A 13,413-nucleotide genomic window follows, 5' to 3' on the forward strand; every position below is an offset into this window, starting at 1 on the left:
GATCAGGAGGCTTCTCGGAGTCCCCTAATAAATCTGGATTGTGACCCCTACAGAAGTCGACTCTCTCTTTTGTTATCGCCACTCAAGCCTTGCCTATGGCCGCGGGCTGGGCCCAAAGCTGCCATCCTAACCCCTCAGGGAACGGGAAGGTGGCCCTTGCTGCTCACTGTGTCTAGGCAAGCTGGGCTGATGCCAAGTAATCGTCAAGGAAGACACCGCAGCAGATGAGTTGCCATTTTGTAGCTTTACTGGCTGCCCAAACTTAGCACATAAACTAGGGTGTGTTGAGCTTTTTTTAGGCATACCAGAATTTTTGCCAACTGCTAATCTGACTTAAATTCTTGTCTGGTGTTTGTTCGTTTTCATTTCCACTTGTGGGTAATTCGTAAGAAAACATTACCTCTTCTTTGCAGGATTGTTCCATGTGATAAAATCACTACATCTTATTTCCTTAAAATTCCCAGTGTCTTTTGGCCACTTCAATAAATGGGATAAAGGCCTGTCCTGAAGTGGAGGTACTAGAATAAAAGAAAGGGGGTTTACAGGAAGGTTTGTGTTTGATTATTTTTAGCTTCTGATTAGTGGTTGAACTCCGCGATTGTACTAACCAGCTCTGTAATATGTGGAAGTCCTGGGAAGGAAAGCAGAGGCTTGCCAGAAAACCTGGAAGAACATTCAAAATAGTAAAGGAAGCATGGGAGGGGCAGAAGCAAAGTTTATCAGGAAGAAATTAGCTTTGCCCAACAGCTGATGTTGGCAGGGCAAGGAGAGATGTGGGGCAAACTGTCTCATGTGGCCCTTTAGGGAATGGTGTTTTAAATTTATTCTACACCACTGTTTCTAATTGTAACCAATCAAACATGTTCCAGTCCATTTTGCTATTGAGATTTTTTTTTAATTCCTGTATAAAGATAAGAAAAAGTGTGGAGTTACATCCATCTCTCTCCCAAATTGTCTTTTATGTAAATTGTACTGCTGGCAGTTGTAGAACAAAGACAGTATTCATGCCTTTTACTGAGGGAGGTGACCAGTGGAGATTGCTTTGCTGGGGATAGGATAAACAGAGCCATGAACAATTAAAGTATTCTAAACAGTTCCTAACTACAAACTTTTTTTCTGGAATTCAGGTTGAGGAAAGACAGACAAGTTTAGATAAGAAAACAATAGATGTTTAAAGTAAGGCATATAATATTGCTGCCCTCTCCAGTTTGCATAATTACCACAACACAAACAATTTTTAAATCAATTCAGCAAAGTGGTCAGTAACACAATGAATAATTTTGCAAGCATTGTTACTTTCCGAATGTAGGCTCTTCTGCTAGCCATCAATATTCTCTACTGTTGTACTAAAAGAAATTAGTTTTATATTTAATGTGTCCATAATCTTACTCCTCTTAACAGCATTTTAGGAGCATTAACCAAACATCCTAAGGCCACTGTTACAAAAGATTAGGAGAACTAACAGATGAAGTTTTAATACATTAATTAAGAAAAAAGACACCTACCACAGTGTAAACCAAGTAATCTGACACATACATGGAAGTAAAACTAAATATCCATTTCTTGTACCTGCTGATCATAGAATTAGTCTGTAGGTGACTGAAAACACCAAGTTTATAAATTAGCCCTGAATTAGTCTTATTTTTTTTCCCCTCTGATTTTTGCTGTTGGGGCTTTTAGACTGAAATAGGTACTTGAAGGCTAATGTATGGACATGCATGTTAATTATTAACAATAGCTAGAAGCAGGCCTTTCCACACAGTATCTGAATGCAGTTTCATATTTGCTCTAATAAAATAGGTTCTTTCAGGGCCCCCTTACAAAGTCCAGTCCCTTCATGAAAAATACTGTTTGCCTTCCTTATCTTACTTTCTGTATGAGATACAGTACATGAACTGTACCTATTGAGGAAGAAATTTATCTGAATTAGAAATGCAGTGGGAATCCACTATATTTCTCACCTGCAAATAGCAACAAACCATAAAACTTTAAGTCGAGTTTCTTCTGCAGGCCTGTTACGGGTGGGAGTGCGCTGTTTAATTTTATAGGGGCTTGCAAGGGCTTGCAACTGTCCACCAGATAAGACAGCAGATAAGGAATTCCTCGTGACATTTAGTGCTTTACAATGCAAAAGAAATACGACTCCAAAGAATCCTGCTAGGACTGTTTGGCCTTGCCTTTCTCATCTCAGCTGCAGGACAGCAGTGATGCTGAAAGCTGATACCTGTGGAATGCCAGCCTGGAGTGTATTTCTCTCATGGTATGTTACAGTTTCAGGAACAGTATTGTGGAACTTGCAGAGTGATGAGGGGTGTTCTGGCCTGGAAATTGAGCTACTCTGCCTTCTGCTAATCCTGTGTATTTCAGCTGAGAGTGATGATGTGAACAGAGCTCTCCCGAGCTGTCAATAAAGTGGCTGCAGCTATTCTGTGGTAAAGGGTAGGGAGAAGCAGATTGAGACGCGTACGTGGAACACTGTGCTGTGGTGTTAAAGGCTTTCTTAGAGGTCTTCCCGTTAGAGAGGTTCAGATGGGCAATGATCCCAAGTTCCAAACAACACACTGATGTAAACGGAAAACACACCCAAGCGCTGGGCTGGGTGACGGTGCACCCTGCCAGCGACGACAGGGCTCCGCCGTGCCCGCCCGTAGGTCCGCTCTGCTGCCTGGGCCCGGCGCGGGGTGCCTCAGGCAGAGCGGGGGACCAGACTTGGGGGGCAGAGTCTGGGTCCCCTGCCGGGAGACGGGACGGGCAGAGAAAAGCCGGGGGGCGGGGCGGCCTCGCCGCGGTGACTCAGCGGCGCGGAGCACCGGGCTGCGACCAGTATTTCCTGTTCCCCTGCCGCCGCCGCGGGTGTTGGTGTGTGCGGGCGTGGGCCGGGGCAGCCGGGCGAAAGCCCCAGGACTGGAAGGCGGCAGCCGCAGGTGGGGGCACGCCTAAAGAGGGGCCGCCCCCGCCCCTCCCCTGCCGTCCCCTGCCCTCTTCATCCTTCCCCTCTCCTGCCCACCTGGGGGCGAGGCCGGCACCTGCGGCGGGAGCCCGCCCCGGCGTGGCCGCGCCGCCCCCGCCCGCGCCCCGCAGGAAATCGCCCGACTCGGCGGGAGCGGCCACAGCGGACCCGGACCCAGCCTCAGCCTCGTCCCCAGTCCCAGCCTCGGCCCCACACTCGGATTCGACGCCCCAGTCGCTGCCCGCTTCGGGGCGGCGGGGCAGAGCAAGGCGCAGTCCCAGCGCCGGGGCGCCTCTGGGATCTCTGCTCCCGCTGCTGGACCCCTCCGCAAGCAGGCGAGTATTCCCCGCGGGATATCCCCGCCCCGAACCCGCGCTCCCCGCCGATTCCCTCTCCCCGAGCAGGTGCGGTGCCCCCCGGCACCCTCTGTCCCCCGCGGCCGGTGCCTCCGCTCCCCGCCCCGGGGGCCGCGCTGCGGCCACGAGCTGCCCGGCTTCTTCTTCTCGTTCCTTTGTGTGCTTTGGGTTTTATCGCCCTCTCGCCTGCGCTCCTCAGGCACGCTTTGCCGCCTTTGTCCGCGGGAGTCGGACCCGCCGCGTCCCCGCGGCCCCCCCACGCCGGTTCCGCGCCCGCCGCGCACCTGGGCGGTGCGAACAGCCAGGCTCGCCCGGGGATCGGCTTTTCTCTAACGGGATTAAGTGGCTATCGGTGACTTTTTCCGTGATAAGTACTTTCCGGGAGAGCACGATACTCCGTGGAAAGTGGGAGAGATGTCACTGGCGACTCGGGGTGTTTGTTTACCCGGGTTATTCCCGGGGGGAGGGGGAGCGGGGGGGGCGGGTCCCCCGGCCAGCCCACGCCCCCGCCGTCGGTGGCTTGGGCTGCCTTTGTTGCACAGAGAATTCCTGAAATCTTTATGTTGGCACATCCCGAGTGGATTCCAGCCGTGCTTTGGGCTTTGGCTAACTTGGTCAGGGGAAGTTTCAAGTTAACAGGGAACCGTGAAACAAAGGAACAGGCAGTTCCAGAAGACAAATGTTTTAACTGCCCTGTTAAAGTGCCTTGGCATTGGCCATGCTTGCGGTGCTGGAGCCCAGGTACATTAGATTTCCACCCTGGAATGCCAAGGTTGATCGACCAGTGGCATGTAGTTGCTTTAGTTGACAACTGTGCCATTACTTACCCCGTACTTGAAACCTGTTTGCATTTTTTTTTTCAGCATGAGAAAGTACATGTTGTTTGAACATACTTGTGTAAGAGTCATATAACAAATCGGAAAACTTAAATGCTTGCAATGTTGCTTTTTAGTTGTTATTCACTTGAAACAGACAGGATCACTGAATTACCTGCTCCCTAGCTTCAGCTCATAAAATTGCGTCGGTTTCCACAGCTGAGATGATTCTCGAGGGCTCTTGGCCCCACAGCTTTGCAAATGTCTGCTTTGTTTCAACCTCCGGAGGTAATTATCAAGGTCGCATAATTTCCAAGACAATAGATTACCTTTTCTTTTGTTGTGCAAAGTTTTATTTTAAAGGTTGAGAACTGTGATTCACCTATAGTTCGGAAAATAAAAGAGAAACTAGTATGTGCAAAACCGTGTCTTTCATTTGTGAAGCATTTGTCGTCTAAGGCTTTAACTTAGCTATCAGCTCTTTCAAATAGTGATACTTGTCAGGATCCATGAAGTCCTACATGGCAAGAATCGGGTACTGAAAGGCATAGGAGGTTTGCTTGTATGAATTAATACTAATTGAGAGATCATCAGGCTGCTTTAAGAGACTTTGAAATGTTTTTCATTTAGTAAGCATGTGTATGCCACTTAGACATAGTCAGTAAGATTTATACTCAGTATAACATTATTATGAGGATTATGAGGGCTGTCTTCAGCCTTCTTAGGAAGTTTTCTGCATATATTTGACTTTTAGGTGAGTTTACTGTTATAATTGCTTCTGGACTGTTACATGCAAACATCTTAGACTCTAAACATTGGTTTCAAGTAACGGCAGTGACTTCTCTGCCCTTTATAAAAAGATGACACTGTGGACTGGAGAACCTGTTTCTAGTTATGTTTTGCTATAGCCCTGTATCACTGGCAGTAATTGCTGAGGTGCTTAGTGTCACTGCACTGGATTTTTGTGAGAGTAAAGGCAAGTGTTGGGAATTATGCAGCGGAATTGGGATGATCCCAACACTTTGCATGAACTATAATCTAAATAGATCCCTTCAGAATGAAGCATCAAAGTAATAAAGTGTATGATACTTTTTTGATTGCTTAATCCCCCCTTTTCTTGGTTCAGTGTCCTCTAAGGACAACCAGGAAGTCTTTCTTAGTGATTAAAACAACGTTTAGGTAGTTCCATGGCACACAAAATGGGATGTGCTGTACCTTTATAAAACCTATATGCTTAAAAGCATTAGAAAGCTCCTGAACCATAGTAATCCTCAACTGAGGAACGGCCTACTATTCCAGGACTACTTCAAAGCTGCATTTAACTTAGAGCAAAAATTTGGGTGATAGCATCTGTGTGTGTGTTTTAATAGTTACCAATCTTGTCTTTCTCCAGAATTTCCTTGTAGGGTAAAGGAAATCTCATGTTACAAGACTGGTCACTTTTAATTGTTGAAATAACAGTATTTACGTACTCAGGGATAGTATAACTTTTGTCATATTGTGGTTGCATCAGTTTCATCCCATTGTAGTAGTCTTGGAATTGGTCATTCTATTGACAGGGGGAACAGAGCACCTGTTAGAACAGCTAGAGGTCTGTGAAGTTAGAGATTTTCAAGTCTGGTTTATTTTCAAATAGGTATGAAATTTCTAATTGCTGGGGAAAATTGATTTTTTTTTAATTTGACAATTGATATTTGGCATCAGCTGTAGAAAGGCTGTGGATCTAAATCCCAGCTTGCAGTGAACTTTGGAAGACTTCTCAAAAATGAGATAATCTATTTACAAAACAAATATTCATGGCAGTAAGTATATAGGGCATAATTTTGTCTTCTGAGTCTCACCATAGTGAAGAATGTTTGCAAATGGTGTGTTACCTACAAAGATTGGAGCAGTGACATGGGTAGGACTGGTTTTTCATGACCAGTGCACGTAATCTTTCAGGGTCAAAGGTTCAGTCTCAGTCCCATGACCAAGTGCTCTAAATGCATTGAGAACTTAAATTGTCAAAATAGAGCTGTTCAACCATGGGACACTTTTCTCAATTTTCTAACCCTATCCTCTTCCTCAGAAAGATCAGCAGCACTGTGTTGGATACCTATGTCTCCTACCTTGAAAACTTTGCTTACTGCTTGTTCCCAGAGTCTTTGAAGCCTTCTGTTGCTCTTTAATCGTCTTTTACCAGTATTTAGGTCATCCTGGTCCCACTTCAGAAAATTTTTTTTTTTCCGGAGTCTGTAAATTATGATTTAGATCCTGCTGCAATTATGTGGGTATTTTTGTTTAGGGTTTGGAAGGTTTTTTTATTTGTTTGTTATTCGTGGGTTTTTTGTTTAGTTTAGGTTGGGGTTTCTTTTGTTATTATATTTTTGTGGGTTTGGTGCCTTTTTGTTGTTTTGCTTTGTTATGTGTGGTTTTTTTGGGTTTGGTTGTGGGGGAGGGTTTGTTTTTGTTTTTTTAGCAGACAAAGCCATCATTCAAGTCTAGAGAGCTGAGGTTATTTTTTACTTAAATATTACATAATTTAAACAAGTACTAACTGCAGCATTGTAATTAAACACCTTGATCCAGCAGCAAAGTATACTCAGGTCGTTTAATACGGTAAACTATTAATGTTTGGGTTGGGTTTTAGTTGGCTTGTTATTGGGATGTTTTTGTTTTGTTTTGTTTTTCATTTTAAGTGATTTCTTTTTGAAAGTGCATGTCGTTAAGGAATATTGTAGTTTTCTATTTAAAATGAGAATGCAGACTGTGTCAACTTCTTTCTGTTCAGTGTGAGATGGCTCTTGCATTTCTGAATGTATTTAGGATGTTTATGATCCAAGCTTAGTAATAACATAGTTAGCTGTGGGAGGTCTGGTTTGATACCTGGTACAGCATCTACCCTGGTGTGTATTCATCAGTTGCAGGCATTGTTTTTAGGAAACATGAGCTACCCAGGTCTTCCTGAATTTAGATCAGCATTGTCATTGTGCATCTGAGTCCCAGAACCTCAGATAACCATGTTTGCCAATCTAGAAAGAAAACGAAACTTATTAGTGCTCTCTTTTCACATGAATAATGTGAAAACGACAGACAAAAATACTGCCTGATACAATAGTACGGTCAATAAGAAGTGTGCAAGGCAAGATAAAAAACCCTATTGTCCTTTTTTTTTTTCCAATGACTGCTCCCTTTTCGTGCTTTTGTCTCTGCTTTTGTTTTGTACCAGCAATCCAGAACTGCTTTTGAGAAGTTTCTTTTTACTTCTTAAAGGTGTGCAATTATCTGGGGTGTGGTTTATATACATGTGAAGTGTCAGGTTTAGGATGTTTCCTTAGATTTGAGTATGTTTTCATTGAGTTAGGCATGAGTTCATATGTATTGGGCCACTGTGGCTTTTTCCTAAGACTGACTCGACACCTATCCCTAAAGGATTGTGTTGTTATAACTCTATTGTACCAAACTAATTTTTTGACATCAGTTGATAAACTGACATATTGATAAACTGAGTGTGAGCTTAACAATGCAGCCTCATCATAACCAAGATTTCACATGTTGGTTCAAACTATGCGTTACTTGCCTTGCTTCATTAATTTTTGGTTGGGATTTTTAAGGCTTTAGAGAAAACCCATAAATCTCTCCTGCATGTCACTGTTAACAGCAAGGCTGACAGTCTGGCTTGCTCTCTCTATTCTAACATCTGCTTCATCATCTAGCTCTGCTTAATAGCCAGCAGATTTGACTACTGGTGTCTCTAGCCTCCTTAGCACAACTTTGTATAAGCTGATTCTGAGAATCTCCAGGAACATATGGACTGTTCAGGGAAGGGACAATCTCTAAGGAGGGGCCAAAAGCAACTGTAGTCTGTGAAGTTGTGAGAAAGAAGTTTCCAGGTCCTCCTCCTCTCTTTTCATTCCCACCTCCCACACTCCCAGTCTGATCGTTGATGCTCTTCTACCTTAAGATTTTGCTTGCATATCAAACTCTACATATGTGCTGGTTGTGGCACGAACAAAACACCCGTATGTTCTGGAGGTTAACAATCGACTGTCACAGTTGTTCTTATCACTTTAGCAAAAGCATGTAAGAAGAGATGCTTGTTTCTTTGCTCTCTTAATAAGAGAATTCTTTGATCTGTAGCTGTTACACAGATTTTTGTTGAAAGATGAGAAAGAACAGGTTTTTGGTTTTTTTCATGAAGTGGAAAGTAATTTGTGGCTGCATTAGGCAATGACTGTCCCTTTTTTAGTTGGGTCTGAAGTGACTGAATGTGATCCTGCCTCTGCCATCAGTTTACAAGAAGTATGCTCTACATCTAATTAAGAGTGTATGACTGTTTTCATCTGTTGAGGATTAGAGCAAAATAAAGCTTTTGCTTTGATCTTGTAAATGTTTCTTTAATGGAGAAAAAAGCTCTGTCATTCTTTCCCCCTTCTCAGAAATGCACTGTACTTTCCGAGGCATCACTTGTGTGCTCTCAGTCAGGAAGATCGCGCTGTTTCTTTCCAAGAAAACTTTGTTTCTGTTCTTCTTGAAAAAATACAAAGACAGAAAAAGTGGAGTGGATGATAATTCTCCAGCAGGAAACAAGTGAGGACAGTCTTTTTTAGACTTTTTGTTTGCTGTAAAAAAGTCATTCTTCAGTAACAGTGCACGTACTAGGAACTTTGAATTTCTGTTTCTAAATAAAGTTGAAGGAAGTTGATTAACTGTGAGTCAGTCTCTCTCCCTCTAGGTACCTGGAGGTTTCACACACCATTTAACCAAAAGCAGTACTTGGGAGTAACTTGTGCTTATTGTGTGTGCTTGGCTTCCCTGTGTGCAACACTAGTCAAGGGGCTCCTTTTCTAGTCAGAATTAATATGCTTTGCACAAAGGGACAAAAGATGGACCAGAGCTGCACTTAATGCTTTTAGACTTTGCATAGGACTGTCTTTGAAAACTAGTGTGGGAAGGTTTTCTTAAGAAATATGTCTTCGATCTATAAGGGGAAAGTTTAGAGTTAAAGAAGTGTTAAGGGAGAAGGTGTACAAAAAGAAATACCAAAACTTCATAGGTGAAAGTGTGGTAATACTGAAGTTGTTAATGAAACCAGCTTTGAGGGAAGACTTGATTTTATAAAACTATTTCTGCTTTTGAGTAAAATAGAACTGTCATGGACTTCTGCAGTCAGAAGATCCTTAAGTACTGGAATTGTCAAAAACTGCTCACTTCTTGTCTTTTCTTTCTCAGTACAGCCTTTACAGTAGATGTACCGAAGCTATCAGAAGTCAGGATGCATGCAGTCTTAATGACGTTAGCTGTGCTTGCAGGCTCCTAGTACTATTCTGCTTTCTTAAGCTTCTTTAATGCTTTGTATGCAGATGTTTAAAGTTGTAGTTAAGTGATTTTTTTTTTTTTTTTTGCACATGGAAAAGTAATTTTTTGCTTAATTCATGTGGTTTTAATATATTAATTATTTTTTAACACATCACTACATTTCAGGCTACATACTCCTTATCAACATGTTCCTCTGACAATTGTAGTGCTGTTCTCTGAATCTAAAAGATGCTTGATTTTATTTTGCTCTTTTAAGATCAGTCACGTGGATAACTATTTAGTAATTGCTTGAGATAGTTCAGTGTGTGCATGTGCTAACATAACCTACAAATGTGATTGGATATTAAACACCAAATATGGCTAATGCAGGATTGTAAGTAATGTAGAATCTGGAAATAGTTATATAAATGTTATAAAATGTTATAAAAATGTTATAAATGTTAAATAATGTTATAAATGTTAAAATGTTAAAAATGTTATAAATGTTAAATAGTTATATAAAATGTTGTTATTAAGAGCTAAATATTTTACAGCACAAGAAATCATCTTTGTTTCTAAATAAGTAACATGCAATATGATATTACCCCAACAGAAATACACACGTGCCTAGTAATACCAGGAAAAAAGTAATATGCACAGTTTACAGAGGGAGTTGTGGTTCCAGGCTTCAGTCTTTCGGTCACATCTCTTTTTTCTCTGTTTTTATCTCTATTACTGCCTAAGTGCATAATATTTATATAATATATGTAACTATGTGTATCTAGATGTATCTAGATATATATATATATATATAAGCATTAATTTCTTACTATCTAAGAAGCATTACATCAACATTTCCTTGATTAGTTTTGCAATCAAGTACATCTCAAGTACATCTGTCAAATATTGCAATTTTACAGTACTGCAGTGTTTCCAAAATGTCACTGTTACTTCTTTCCACACTGTCTCCAGTGTTGTAGTTCATACCTGAGGTCTTCGGCACACACAGTTACTTACCTCATGGCTAGAGCAATTCTGATGTGGGATGTGGTTTCTGGCATCATGGGAACCTCATTTGAATGACTAGTAGGTATCATAACGGGAATCTCTAGCTTTCTTAATTCTGCACAAGCCACGTAAGGAAATATTTCTCCATGCCTTTTCTGAGTAGATCAGCTAAATCCCTTGTGACACTTCTAACTTAACGTAGAGAGCTTTCTGGTGCTCTGATGCTTTCTGGTGAGAAAAGTTAAGGCAAAAGCTATTTTTAGCTGTCACTGTCTAAAATGGTCTCAAGTTTTCTGTGCAGATCTCTTTTATTCTCTGGATGGATTTGACAGAGAAGTTACCTAGTGCTCCATTAGCAGTTGAAAGATTATAGGCAGCAGAGATTTAGCAAAGGATTAGTCAATTGGAGAGTGTGCATTATCCGGCCAGGCTTAGAACCGTGATTGTCTCTTCAATCATTTTCATTAGTGTCTTATTCAAAGATTGAATTACATAACAATGACGTTTCTGGGGAATCTGGTAGGAGTTTTTCTTTGGTTTCTCTCTCTCTTCTACTAACTATTCTAGCCTGGGAGAGGGGAAAAAAGCATTGTTTTTATGCTTCCAACTTGCAGCATGTTTTAAAAAGCAGCATTTCAAATCAGTGAAGAGGCATGATTTCAGTTGCAGCATCTGCATTTGGATGATAACTTAGTGTGGTGGAACTCTTGAGAAAGGCAGGATGCGGTACAAGAAATACATAACTATTTTAGAAGCATCAATAGGTATTACTCCCCTTAACAAGAGGGAGCTGCTTCCTGAGGGTAGACATGCAAATCTGTGGCAACATCCAGGGTAAGTGTTAAAAAACAATCAGTAAGTAACTATGGGAAAAATTGTGCTCACCTTGAATCATGCATTTTTAAAACTTGTTATCAGAAAGAGGAGAGTTATTAATAAAACAGGTAATCTTTTTTTTGTACCTTCCAAGCTCTGTATCTTCAGTAGTTGTGGTTGAACTTAGTGGTTTCATTAGAGATATCTGTGTACTACCTGTCCTTGGCTAGAGGAATAACTAGGAGAAGGTGTTATTTCTAAATGAGGAGTCTGCTGAAGAACAGGAAGAATAAACACGTGTATACTCATCAGAACAGAAATGAAATGGCTATTTTGTATTTTTTGCTTGCTGCTAACTTGATGTATGTGTGTTTCCCCTCTGCTCATTTAAAAATATGCATATTTTAATTTTTATCTGTCAGAGAAGCAGTTCCTAAAATGAGAAAAGAAAAATCACTTTTGTCTGTGCAGGCAACTTTATTTCTCTGCTTAGGAGCAAAAGTTCATCATACTTAGGAATACTGTTTCCCTTCAAGAACGCTTTTCTGATTTGTGTTAAAAACAATCCAGAGTGCTTTCTTGTACCATACACTTGAGTATTAAGATTCAGAAAAATCCTTATGTATGTAACTGTTTCCACCAAAAACGTATGTTGTGTGGAAAACAGAGTTGTCGTTCTCTTCCACCTGCCCCTGTATGCGTAGCATGGATGGATGAGTGTCTTGAGAGTCCTTCTGGTCTCTTGTATTTTTGTAATACAATAGAATGTTGTCACCTTGTTTCAGACATTGCAGAGGACTGCAAAATATGAGTGGCTTTTGTCCAAGACCAATTAGTATGTTTCTACTGGTTTGGAATAGTTCTGTGTAAAGAAGACTTCAAAGAAAAACTTGGATTATAATTGTGTCTGTTTGACTATAACTGAATTCAGATTTATCCTATAATTTTTCCACAATTGTGCTTTCTTCAATGGTGGTAGCAACAGTAAAAGCAAATAAATCACTAAATACCATATGATTTTTTTTTTCAGATCTATCACCAGAACCACAAAAACTAGTCTAGAAAATACACTGATGGAAATGGTTTTGTGTCTTTTTATTAACACAAGTGTTCTTCATGCTGGTTCTAAATTTCCAGTGAGTGCTTGTAGGGCTTTTTGTTAAAAACTTGCCCATTAAAATGGATTCTCAGTGCAGTCTGTTTGGGTTCAGGACAGCTGAGTATGCTGAACTGTGACTTCCTTTGGTTGTTCCATATAAATTATGTACATGCAAAACTCTGATTTTTTTCAGCTGCTCTTTATACGTTGATAAAATGGTACCTGATTTCTCCTGCTGTTCTGAGAAGCTGTGTTGGAAAGTTCCTGTATATATATTCTTGTAGAAATCATCTTTGTTTTCAAGTAGGTTAGTCTGGCCAGAGTCACAGCTTGAATCAAGCCCTCTAAAAATGAAACTTACTAACTGTAATGTCTTTCTTTTATAACTATGACTGTTTGTCTTACCTCTATTACTGAGTATTAGTCAGTATCTAAGTACAAAATATACTGTTAATTTTTTTTTTTTTTTTTTTATTTCCAACATTCTTATTTGGACATCTCCATACTTTCAGGGAGAGACTTAGTTAAAGTGATTGTTGTACACACTTGGAATTTCAAGCTGGTTAAGAAGTATTTGGATTATGTTTGGATTGCCATTCCAACTGTTTCAGAAAAGCTGTTGTCATTGGACTGTAATAGGGATCCCTTTTATGTTTTTATTAGAACTTCCAGGGAATAAAAGGTTGTTAACCAGCAGTTGAGTAGAAGGAAACCAAGTTGACAAAAAAAAGCACTGTTCTTTTTGTAGCTGCATACTGCTTATTCTGTATGACTGGAATAAACACATTAATAATGCACTTTGCTAAGATCAGCTTATCACTCAACTTCTAGAGGTACTCTGTTATATGCTTTGTAAAAATAAAATGTGATAAAAGTGTGAGTGTGTGTGTATAGGAGAAATTTGTAACATAATGAGATGCTTTCCAAAACCTAATATTGAATAAAGGGTATAGAGTCCTTATTTGTCAGTTCTTCACTGCACAAATTCAGGTGTATAATTAAGCACTTTATTTTTCTTAAACATCTCTTAAGATAAAAAATAGCACTAGAGTGTGATGCTAGGTCATCTTGAGTGTGATGGCTAGAGCCATT

The 13,413-nt window shown here is 40.7% G+C and overlaps 1 protein-coding gene across 2 annotated transcripts in view; it reads left to right on the top strand.

Annotated features, from left to right (window-relative positions):
* The first annotated feature begins 3,069 nt into the window (after positions 1 to 3,069).
* The window catches only part of TJP2 (tight junction protein 2), a 62,697-nt gene continuing 52,353 nt past the window's right edge, over positions 3,070 to 13,413 (top strand). The window contains exon 1 of one of the 2 annotated variants that reach the window (XM_054003478.1): positions 3,070 to 3,289. The gene's annotated coding sequence lies outside the window, so the exon portion shown is untranslated. The remainder of the gene's footprint in view (positions 3,290 to 13,413) is intronic. The other variant, XM_054003480.1, reaches the window with a different exon arrangement.

The sequence above is a fragment of the Vidua macroura genome, chromosome Z, assembly GCF_024509145.1.
Source record: "Vidua macroura isolate BioBank_ID:100142 chromosome Z, ASM2450914v1, whole genome shotgun sequence".
Classification (NCBI taxonomy): domain Eukaryota; kingdom Metazoa; phylum Chordata; class Aves; order Passeriformes; family Viduidae; genus Vidua; species Vidua macroura.